The sequence below is a fragment of the Centrocercus urophasianus genome, unplaced genomic scaffold, assembly GCF_019232065.1.
Source record: "Centrocercus urophasianus isolate 14NV4802_14NV808 unplaced genomic scaffold, USGS_Curo_1.0 seq_29, whole genome shotgun sequence".
NCBI classification, from domain to species: Eukaryota; Metazoa; Chordata; class Aves; order Galliformes; family Phasianidae; genus Centrocercus; species Centrocercus urophasianus.
The window spans coordinates 3,086,616-3,098,978 of NW_024884855.1; positions in this window are offsets into that span (position 1 = coordinate 3,086,616).

The window sequence follows — 12,363 nt, forward strand, 5'->3', positions numbered from 1 at the left end:
GCCTACGCAGCAGGAAGAAATTAGAAAAGGCTCACTGTGCCAGTGCTGCAAGAGTCATAGAATCATAGAATGAATTGGACTGGAAGGGGGATTTTTAAGGTCATTTAGTACCAACCCTCCTGCTGTGGGCAGGGACACCTCTCTCTAGACCAGGATGTTTACAGCCCCATCTGGCCTGGTTTCGAATGCTTCCAGGGAGGGTGCATTCACAGCCTAACTGGGCAGCCTGTTCCAGTGTCTCACTGCCTTCACAGTAAACAATTTCTTCCTAATATGAAGTCTAAATCTACATTCTTCCAGTGTAAAACCATTTCCTCTTGTCTGTTGCTACATGCGCTTATATGCACATAGAGTTCCCCCCCAGCTTTCCTGTAGGCCCCTTCAGGTACTGGAACAGCAAATGATCAAAATGTATGGTGAGAGATAACAGATGGATGCCAGTCAACTGCAGCAACAAAAGGCAACAGAGGAACAACTGTTTGGTGTGGTAGATAGTCTTGTCTTTGTAGTGGTGTTAATTTAGTTGATACTGAGGATGTTTTGCACCAAATTTTAAGAGGTGCACAAATGCTTTTCCTCTACAACAGTTCAGGCGCTAAAATGAAAGTTAGAGCCATCACTAATGCTACCTTAAGAATTGACTTGTTGAGCTGGTCAAGCAGGAAAGGAGTGCTCTCTGGTTCAGGTTTGGGTACATTCAGAACAAAGTAGAGGCTGCCAGTTGCTCGGCTGTCTTTGTGGATCTACAGGGATGTGACTGAGAATGGAGCCTTGGGTTGTTTCCTCTTACAGGTCTCTGAAATGGCTGTGCACGTTATCCTAGCTGTGAAACGCTGCTGAGAGAAAGACTGAATTCATGATGAGGGTGAGAGAAGTGATGGCAGGGCAAAGACAAAGCGGAGAGGAGGGTAGAGGAGGGTTTATTTAATGCAAAACAAGTCAATAGACTTATCTTAGGATGAAAGTGAATTTAGAAACATAATTTTTCATCATGTGCAGCTATAATTGAAGGCCTATTTATATTACTGCCAGTATGATTAGAGTAAGACAATTTAACAGGATTTAGCTCCATTCCTTAGATCTGCTGGTAGGTATCTGTAGTATTTACCCTCTTCAGCCTACTCTGATTTAAATTCTGAAGTGATTTTAAGAAATTACAGCCTTCCTTTTTTCATTGTTTATCAATTTCAGAAATAACAGATGTTATTTTCTTTTAAATACCATTGCATTGCAGCAGTGTTAACTATCCAGAGATAACAAAGACTAGCATGTTGGGAATTAAGTGTGGGCTATCAAAGTAAATTTTTCCTCTCAGGGCACGTGCTGTTAAGGAGAATTATTCACAGTCTTTGAAAGAATAGTCTCTGCTGCTTCCATGTTACTCTGCTTGTTCTGGTTACTGCAGCGTGCTATGCAATGTACTTTGCAAAAAAAAATTATGCACTCCTTTGAGGTAAGAAAGGATCATTGCATTATGTTGGTTGTTAAATGTTCACTGTTTCTTTATTCCCATAGTTTGCAGCCATGGCAGTTGTTGAATGTTATTTCACAGAGAAACTAAGTGCCCTAATGCCCTCACTCACACAACGGCGCAGAATGTCTTCTTCAAAGACATTCCATCCCAGAGCTGCTCAGAGCCAAAGGCTTAGTGTAGCCCTCCAAGAACACAAAGCACTTGAGATGGATGTGGGGTTTCCTTGCTGCTTCTTGGCGTTTGGTTTTTTAAACGGAGTATTGCTTGTGCACAAATTACAGCAGGGGTGACACCACACGGTGATGTTAAATACCTGGCTCTCAGGATTGTGGCAGGAGTCATCTCCCACCACAACTACGGAGCATAACTAAAACTCAGGAGCCCTCCTACTCAGCCTTGCCCTTTCCAACTACTGCCCCTTAAGGGGCTGTGTACAACTGCTGGGATCTCCTAGAGGTCTAAGACGGTCTCCGTTTGTTCCCTTTTGCGGAGGGAATTTCTTTTGCTTGAAAGCTTTAGAACTGGTTTTCTTATAAAAATGACAGGAAAAAAGCTCCTTAACCATCTGGCCCTAACCTTGTACAATATGTTACATTTCAAACTGTTAAGAAATTTTTATGATCGCGTTATAATTTGTCAGCTGCTTACAGATCTTTGTTTTGCACTGTACATTTTTAACTTTAAATTGCTCTGTAGATTGTTTTCTAAGATGAGTGGAAGGGGAAAGGAGGAAAAAAAGACACTTGAAAGTGTTTTAATTGCACAGGGATGTCATTGCCTCTAGCAAGACTTCTCCTGCTTCTGTCATAAATTTTTCATATTGCCTCGTGAGAGTGAAAACTGGAAACTTTACCCTCTAAGTGAAAGTCGATGAACCTCATACCAGCCTTGGATCCCAGTAGCCTTGCACTCAGGAATATTAATTTAATTAAGATCGCTACAATAAATTCTGCGAGGCAACTCTCCTGGCTCCTAAGGTAACTCGTGCAAAGAAGGAGGGGAAAAAAACGACAGAGCCAGATCTGATAGAGGCAGATACAGTAGTACAGTGTCCTCAGAACACTTGTACACTTATCAGAAGTGACAGCTCGAGGGACATGTGAGACCTTCTAAAATAGATGACAGGTTTTGGTTGGGAAAAAGCATACGGTTACACAGAGCGTAATCATTTTATTTTCACTACACTGACCCATCTGCAGCCTGAGAAAATAATTCAAAAATGCCTTTTAAAAAATTGCCTCTCTCCTGGGGAGTAAGACTTCTTGCAGGACAGTGTACGATTGGACTGTTTGTCCCCTGTAGCAGCCACTTTAACCTATGAAGCCAAGCAAGTGCTGTTTTGCAGGGACTTCTGCAAAAGGGGAGGTGATGACCTCTGCCACATTTATTGAGACAAGAGGTACATTGCTGTAAGCCAGGAGTCTGCACTTCTCTGAGGAATTGGACCAGCCATTTCAGTTTCCTGTGTTAGATCAGAAAGGCAGAGTTAATTGGAATTGTATTATAGGAGCTGGCTAACATGATTTGCCCAGGTGTAAAGACAGGAGTTGTGTCATAGCAGTGAACGGCACTGCTTCTTCACAGTCATGCAGCAGAGATTAGCTGAAGCTGTAAGAGGGGCAGCAGGCAGATGCCACATTCCAATCGCGGCTTTTTTTTTTTCTCCTGAAAATGACATGAATCAGAATTAATGCAACAAAAGATAAGAGTTCTGCAAAATTCTGAGAGGAAAACGATATCCCAAATTGCAGCTGTTTCACATGATTGGACATAAAAATAAACAGCTCCCTGGGAAGGGCTTGAGTGATAGACTTGGTGGTAGGAATTGGTATGTGGCGTTTACTGGCTGAGATTTGATTAAGACAATCAAATGAACTATTTTCAGACTCTAATTCTGAACCCAGGATTTTATTTACATACATATATATTAAATTAAAATAATTTTAATGTTTTTGTTTTATTTTCTTAGAAACTTTTTGAAGTGTTTATTATAGAATTTGGGTGCTAGGTGTTATGAGAAGAAGAAAACAAGAATAAAAGTTTTGTCTTTTGTTGTATATCTTTTGCTACCTATAACTATGGAAACAGCAGCATTTATTTTATGCACAGGGACACAGCTCAGCACTCTGCTTCAGCTGGGTTGCTCTTCACATCATCCAGTTTGAATCGTGGTAGGTTCTTCTGGTTCTTTCTAATTTATTGGTAGGCTCATTTTCTTTGTAGGGATACTGCTAGCGGAATGCACTCAGAAACAAATGGAGGTATCAGGGACAGGCCCATAAGGCTTACTAATGATGTCGGGTGAGCCCAGTGAAGTAAGCAGGTAAGCTTTCAAGCTTCAGGCCACTTGTGAGGTGAAAAGGATACAGATTTTAATAGAAAAAGTCTGCTTTTTATTTCATAAAATATTCCTATAACATGGTTTGTATTTTATTAATGAGATTTAAAACTTGACTTGAAAATCTAAGTTGACAGAGACGACATGATGGCCACAAGGCTGCTAAAAATAAAGCAGCAAGAAGCACAAAATAGCCAGTTGTGCTTTGTTTTTAAACTAAGTAATTTTGGATGTAGCGTGATTTTTTTTCTTGCCTATTTCTCCACCTGCCCTTTGCTAAATGGCACAGTTCAGTAAGATGCATAGATTGGTGTTACTGCAGCAGTTGTGGAGCCCTTAACTACGAAGTCTGTTCCGCATATTCCTTCAGGGTTTATTTGCAAAAGGGCAACATAGCCAAATGTGATATTTAGGCTCTGGTTCCTATTAAAAGAAAACAAATGCTGTGCTACATGAAGTCTTCCTTGTTCCAAGGCAACCTGTGGCTATTTTTACAAGTAAAATAAAGGTTCTTCCCTGGATCTTAGATTTTATGCATGAAGATGCTAGGCAGGAATTACAGACAGAGAAGACAAAAAGTAAACATTTTCCTGCATAACCTTACAAGTCACTGAATATCTGCAATAGAAGCCAGTGATTGCTGACAGTGAAATGCCTGTTAAGTTCAGTTCTCTTTTTCAAAATCCTAGGTTTGTCTTTTAGTAGCATTGAGTCAACCCTTTTTATTCCTAGGAATAATGATAACCAATTATATTCTTGTTAATACTGTAAAAAGTTTTGATCAACTCTTCGGAGCTGTCTGTATGCCTGCTGTTTTGGGAATAGGGTAGGGCCTAATCTTCCATCTGGCCAAGCTTTGATTCTTCAGAATTCCCATTTGCCATTGTTTCTGTGGACTTGAGGCCCTGTCCCCTCATGCTCTTTTCACTGGTTTCCTTGTTTCATTCAAGGGCCAACTTCCATGGTGTCAATTCCTATTTCTTACAATTCTATCAAACAAAAAACATTCAAGTCATTGTGTTAAGGAAATTAATGTAGTGGTATTCACTGAAGAAATAAAGATGAATACAGTACAATAACAGTGAGTTTGAAACAGTTGTGGCAAACGAAGCGTTAATCTTACCTTTCTATTGTTTTTTTGTTCTATTGCTAGCACAATATTGCTGATAATGATAGGCACTTTTCATGTAAGTAAAGGGGATTATATGTATTACCTCAAACATTCAACATTCTGCTTCTGAAAAACAGACAGTCAAATCAGTGGGCGTAGATTGTTTTCCTAACAGCGTTGTTCTGGGAGGTTGCTGGACAAGCATGAGAGTTTTAGTTGGTCTGGGTAGACCTTTGTAAGTGTTTATCTTGTACTGAAGTGCTGTCTGATCAGACGTGTTTATTCTGTAGGTTCTTTGTGGCAACTGTTACTACTGTGAGTATCCTAATTGTTTATGTTGGAGATCATTACTGAATGACAATGATCTCTTTAAATACAGAAGAAAAACTTGACTTTTGCTCCTTCTAAAACTATCTTTCCATCCTCCTCTAACCACTTTGAATCTGGCATTCTGAACATTCTGTCTTGGGGAGTAGCTATCGACTTGCTTTGATTCATGTATGTAGATTTGACGGCTGCACTATGCAGTACTTAAGAGCTAGGCATTATCTTCTGGTTAGTTTTCATCCTTCCATGTGCATACACTTTGTATGTTACCCTGTTACTCCTGTTTAGCACGTGGACAACTTTCCTTGCCTCTTTCTAATTTTTTCATTACCAGAAAATTTTCTATCAAAATGTTTCTTCGTGGTTTTTTGATCAAATATAATTTTTCCCTTTTATTCTTTTTTTCCTTACCTGTGAGCTAGTGTCTGGCTTTGTTTTGATAGTCTTAGTTTCTTATTATACACCAATAAAATATGGAAAATGCTGATGTGATTTTGCTTTCAATAAGGCACAATATAATTTGTGGAAAATATAAGAGAGGACTCAGGTTCTCCAAATCATATTTAAGAGATTGATTCTGGTCCCAGTGGCCAATCTTATTATTCTTGTTCACTTCTGGGGATATGGGGAGTGAGAACTTGCTGAGCTGGCATGTTCCAGCACATACAGGTACCAGATTTGCTGCTCCTCTGCAAAATGCTGGCTTTCATTTAGAACTGAAGCTTTGGCCACTGTGAATAGGAATCCAGTTTTTTAATACAAATGTTTAAGTTACCTATTCTAGAAAGATGTCAAAAAATGTATTCAGCAGAACTGAAATGGTGAGCGGGCAAAACTGATGCATCTTCCTTTGTGCTTTTCTTTGCAACTGTATTTTCTGGGGTTGGAAAAGGGAGAAAAGTCCTGGATCTGGGCCTGTGGCCAGGGCTGAGCCTAAAATATGAATTATTTAAGAAAAAAAATCTCTTCTGGAAATTGCTATGTCCTCAGCAGCATGTTATAAGTTATGTCTAGGGAAGGATGATAAGGCATCAGTTCCTGTTCAGCAATGGATGCAGGCATTCATGCTGTAGAGCCTTGTACTGCAACTTAGTTAATTGGCTCATCAGGAAGCAACAGGAGCAACTGGATATTCACCACTGCATGCTTTTGGGCAAGAGAGCTTGTGGGGCAGGAGCACAGTGTGGAGATTTCCCTTCTGCCCTGTGAAGCCTCAGTGGGAGCAGTTAGCCTGTGGCTATTGAGGTGCTCAGTGGGGTCGTCCTGCTGGCTGGGGAGGCCTCCCTTCTTTCCAGGGGACAACCTGCCTGTTGTAGGGCAAGGAAAGCGGGGAGGAGTTTGGATTTGCTTCTTCCTGCAGCACTGGCAACAGCTGCCTCTCCCCTCAGCATTTCAAGTCAGTTCAGGCATCTGGGCTAAGTGCTGTTTTGAAGGTAGAAGGCTTCATAGTCTGACCTCTCTGACAGGCGGCTTGCAGCCTTCCATTAATGCAGCCATGCCTGCCATTACTCCACCTCCTCAACATTTTTGTGCAAACCCCTAACAAAGCAGCCAGCGTCTTCCTCTCAGATGGGCCGTAATGTTTCCCCTCGTGCTGTTACTGTGTCGGCAATTCCGGCTGCAAACATTGTGTTTGACCTTCAGTAAGAGAGCCTGGTGATTTGAATTCATTTCAAGCAGCTTTCTGACAGCAAACCTTAACCAAAGCCCTTAAGGTTTCCCCTACAAAAGCCTCATGACAGCTTTGCTTGAGGCTTACAATGGTCAGTGCAAGGGGAAGTAGTTTGTAAACTGTAAATGGCCTTATTAACTTCCTTGCAGTACTGGAATGAAGCCCAGGCCTTTGTAGGACTGTGTCTCAGGAGCTGCAGCAGGAACCCCTTCACGTGTCTCACTATAGCAGATCAAACATGGGCAATGCATGGTACTGCTGAGACACTCCTGAGAAAAGGTGTGGAGGATGGCTGTATTTGGAAAAGATGTTAATTACTCGAGGTTTCAACCTCTCGCTTATTCATTTGTCATAGTCAAAGCCAGCCAAATTTGTGTTTTGTTTTGGATGGTTTTGTGTGTGTGTGTGTGTGTGTTTTCTCTTTTTTGTTTTGCCTTAGTGCTTTTTTTTTTTTTTTTTTTTTCCCCAGTACAGTGCCTTGCACTGGTATGGTGATGCAAAGGGCATATGGTAATGGATGGTAATGCAAAGGGCAGTCTTGCTTGTTATCTTGCTTTCAGATGATGAGCTGCTTTCCTGCTGTTTTGGATTGCAGTTCCATGATGACAGCACGTCTTACGCATTCTTGACCAGGACCTGTATGATTAGTTGCACTCCTTATGAGGGCAGGATTTTGTTATGAGCAGCTTGGGTGGGCAGCCACCACCAAAGGATGTGTTCCTGAGCTCCAATACAGTCACTAATCTGGTTGGTATGTGTGACTGGAAGATCCCACCAGAGTTCCTGCGTCTGTTCCTCTGCAACTGCAGCTGGTCCAAACCCAGTGTTGCTCCTGCATAAAATACTTCTCCTTAGCAGGAATTGAAAAGATCTTACATAGTGTTTGTTTTTGTTTTAATTATATAGCTGTTTTAGAGCCTTGTAACTCTTATGGGTAAAAGCCCTCTTTAATTTCTCGCCTAAACTTGCAGTTAATTTATAGCTGCTTGTCCTTCTCCTACAACTGCCTCTCAGTATTTATAGCTCTCTTGTCCCAGTATATTTAGAGGACGTCCTCTTAACTGTTATCCTTAATTTTTCTCCCTTCAAAACTTGTTTCATTGTTAGACTTACCAGCTTGCAGTTACCCAATTTGCTTTTATTTTCTGCTTTTTATATTCAACATTTGCTATTTTCCAACTGTACTGTAGCAATTTCAACATCAAAGCATTATTTAAAATGCCCTGAAGCCAAATGAATGATTTTGGAGCACGCAGATCCAGCAGTTTACAACTGATGTGAGGTCAGCATTGAATCATTTTGTCTATTGCATTTTATATTTCCTTGCTTGCTTTTGTGGGCTCAGCACAAGTCATGGTTGTCTTCTAACATAACTTGTGTCCTTCGTGGTTTCATTTACCTTTTTTTGAAATGTTTTTAATTAAAAAAAAAAAAAAAATTAAACATTTCTCTGCTGAGAATATTCTAGCCTGAGAACGTATCTCTATGGGATTTCCAGTTTTCTTTGATTGAAGAATTTATTCATTTAGTACGCAATGTGGGAAATGAATGGTAGAGATACTTGGGAAGCAAAAGTATTGAAAAAAAAAGCCATGAAGTTTTATTATGTAAAGTTAATAGCAAAGTTTTTGTGAGCAGATGTTTTAGAATTAGGAATTACAACCAGATGAAATATTGAGCTTTGACTTAACAGAGTTCTGAACAAGAGCATTCTGTCTGGAAAATTTCTGAGGAGAAAGGTTGTAATGTGGAACACACACTTGGTCAACTTGGCTGGTGGGAATTTAGAGAAAACTATGGGTAGAGAAGAATCATTCTCACACTGATTTGAAATTTAAGCAAGATTTTGGGATACCATTTAAATCAATCTGGGGACTGTGGTTGGTTGGCTTTGTTTTGTTGGTTAGCTTGCATAACCTTGTCCAAAAATTGTCCGTGTGACTGAGCAGAAGTCTTCTACTACTGGCAGGTTGAGAGTGCATTACCTTTAGTTCAGTTTCTGCATTGCAACCAAATGTTCCAAGTGCTTTCTAAACCAGCCCTGAAACCACATTAACGCAAATTAGTTCAGCTGTTCTTAGTCTCAAGGACCATGACACAGGCTTTGTGCTCACCTTCTACTGAAGTCGAAGTTACCTGAGCTGTTCTGGGGAGCAGTATTGCACACATGGAGGAGAAGTAGAATGAAGTTCAGGGTATCAGCAGCTTCCAAATAAGCTTAAAAAACTTTATTTGGATTTTTTGTTTGTTTGTTTGCTAGACAATATAAAGTGTGTCCTATGTTTGTTAGTCTATCCTTGATGTTTTAACCCATTTAAAAAATGTGTTCTGATATTAAACAGATCCAATAGCTCAGGAATTGGAATGGCACCAGAGGAGCATTCTTGCTAAATATGTAGTCATTGTTTATACTGTTCTGCGTTCTTTTTTTCTTCCATGTTAATAGTACCAAGAATTTTATATGGTCTGCTGTTCAGACAGGAATTCTAGACAGGAATTTCTGTTTTATTCTGCGTGACATCTTGTGTGGCTCCACCTGCCTGATAAATTTGTAAGCAGGCCTGGAATTATTTTGATGCTGATATGTGACATTTTACAAAAATTTTGACTAAGTTCATGGAACTCCTTGTGGGCTGTCCAGTGACAGCACTATATTTCACTGTGAGTGCCATTTCCCAGAGTGAGCTCCTAACCTTTCAGAAGCATGTTCAGGGAGACCTGTCAAAGGGCTGAATGCCCTTCTTCCACAACTGCTTTCCCTCATAATTTCCCCTTGTGAATGTAAGCATAAAATTCAACGTGACTTTGGAAAAAACAAACAAACAAAAACTTTCCATTTTGTTCTTTGGCAAGAGAAATGCCTTTTTAGAGCAGCTTAGAAAGTTGCAACTTGTTACCTCCTAAGCACTCTGGAGGCATTCTGACTCTGGGTGCTTTACTGATGGTGCAGGAATTCTGGATTATGTTTTCAGGAAACTGCAATGAAAAACTTGTGTTGAAAAAACATTGAAAGCAATGTTACTGTTGATGTAGGAAATAAAACTTGCACAGAATCAGTTTACATTTTTTTCCCTGTAGCAATTCATTGGAAACCTGGAGAAGAATGGCAATGTGACTGACCTCTCTCAGGACAGATGTGCAGATTATGTGCACAGTATGCTTATGATCTTTCATTTCCTAAGCATTTGACTTTACACAAGAATCTTTTTCTGCTGTAATTTGCCCCCCTCACATCTCATTCAGTTCTGTGAGCTGTCTTGCCATAGTCCATAGAAAGCTGCAAGATGCTATAGGCAGGTGAAACCAAATAGGTGTTAGATGTAAACAGCTTGGTTCATTTTGTATTAAACATTCACTCACCTGAATTTTGCACGTTCAAACAGGAGAAGGCTCCCTGTGTGACATAGCATGGCATCTGTTGATATTTTATTGCCTGAGCCATAGGGTTAATGTGGGTTATGCCTTTTCATTTTCCTTTTTTGGAATTAATATGCTGTGATGCGACTGAAGAAAAGAGTGTAGTGTAAAGATGTTAAATTATGAAACCAAAATTGAATTAAATTTGAACATCTTAAGGGAAAGTGCACTTAAGAAATCACTTCCTCCTCAGTGGAGCATCACACACACAGGCATGCTGCGTTTGCTCCTTCTTTCATCTTGTTCAATACATCCAGTAATAAATATTGGAATTGGATGGGATGGGTAGCGTGGGATCCCAAACAAAGTACTGGTTCTGTCATTGGTAATAACAGACCGCAGTCTGCAAACATACTTAATTAACACAATAAAATATTTACTGTTCAAAATTTGAAGAAAGTAATTCAGTGTTAACGCTCTGAAAATACTTATTTGTTCTTACAACTAAGTGGATAAATTGCTTAAGGCACCACATGCTAAGAGAATTGAGGCTAATGGAATAACTTCAGTCTGTAGTGGTTTGTTAGCTGGTAAAATTAATCTAGAAAATGTTTTTAAGAGGCAGACTTTGTACATTGTGATCCCTTCTGCCTTTGTTTTGCCTTTTTTTTGGGGGGGGGGAGGGGAGAGAGATTAAAATGTTTCTAAAGACCTTATGTTGTTCTTAAAATGCGATGGAATTAACAGAAAGTTTGCATTTATTTCAGAGAAGCAGATTAGGGACTAGATTCCAGAAACTTTTGCAGGAGGCAAAAAATAGTCATCAGTGCTCTTTTGCAGGAAGAAAAGAAGTTATTAAGTTAATAAGGATTTTGTGCTGATATGTGTATGTAGCAAAAGCTTGAGGTATTTGTGGGTATTCTTGTTCCTTTCTTTTGGGTGACTGAATCTGGAGCTGACTCTGAGCTCGTGACATAATTAGTACAATAGTGCAAATCAGCCATTTTTAAAAAGAGTAATTTACTCCATATGCAGCTTCTCACCAAGAGCCCTCATTAATCAAAGAAGGCCATGTACATCAAAGTGTTCCTTGTTTGCTACAACAACATCCATCATACAGCTAGTAAATGTGCTGTGGCAAGGTTTGATGAATATAATGCCTTTGATGTGCTGATAATTCTGTGTGTTGGCATGCTGCTGCCTGGAACTCCCTGGGTATGCACAAAAGCCTGAACCAGACCAGGGCTCTGTTCTGAAATTGTACCTGGGCAAACTCTTACTTTCAAAAGCCGTCTTTGTCTGAAGGAAGGTGGGACTCGAGTGCATTTTCAGTCTCATGCTTCAGTGGGACCAACGTTTGTTTTTTTTTTAATATTTATTTTTAATCTAAGTTCCTGTATGTTGCAAACTTCCTTTGAGGATATATTTACACCTAGATGCAGCTTTCGCTGATAAGAGCATCTGTTAGTTGAGACACTCGTATTTAACATGGAATATTCATTATTCTGCATAAATGTGCAGTAGAAATTCAGTTTAAGAGAATTCATATGGAATGAAAGGATAAGAATAAGGGTAGAGATTGGAAGGGATGATCATGTGGAAAAGCTTAGTGTGTAAGCTTTGTTAGGTGGAACTGAACTTGTTTTTCGGAGCTCGGTACTTCAGGCACACAGAATGTGATCCATTCATTTCTACTCATTCATTGTCCTCAGTACAATTCATCTGCTGCCAAAGTGGGTGACTGAAAATTTATCTTCGGTGATTCAGTGAATATAAAAAAAAAGATTACATAGGAAATTTTGTGGTATTTCTGAGAGAGTGACTCAAATTGTTACTCCGTGTTTAATGTAAATTTCAGGGTTTCAGATTTGAATCTATTAAGAATAGCAGCTGCATGCTGAAAACTTGGTGCATTTTCATTTACTTTGTTTACTGGATTCTTTTTTAATGGAGGGGCAACTGAGAAATGGAGAGTTTTAACCCTAGCTATGATACAGGCACAGTAAGTCAAGTTTGTGTTGTCTTTTGCTTTCTCATAACCTGCAGATGCTTTCTGCTCTCATTTTTCTAGAGTGGAGTGTGAA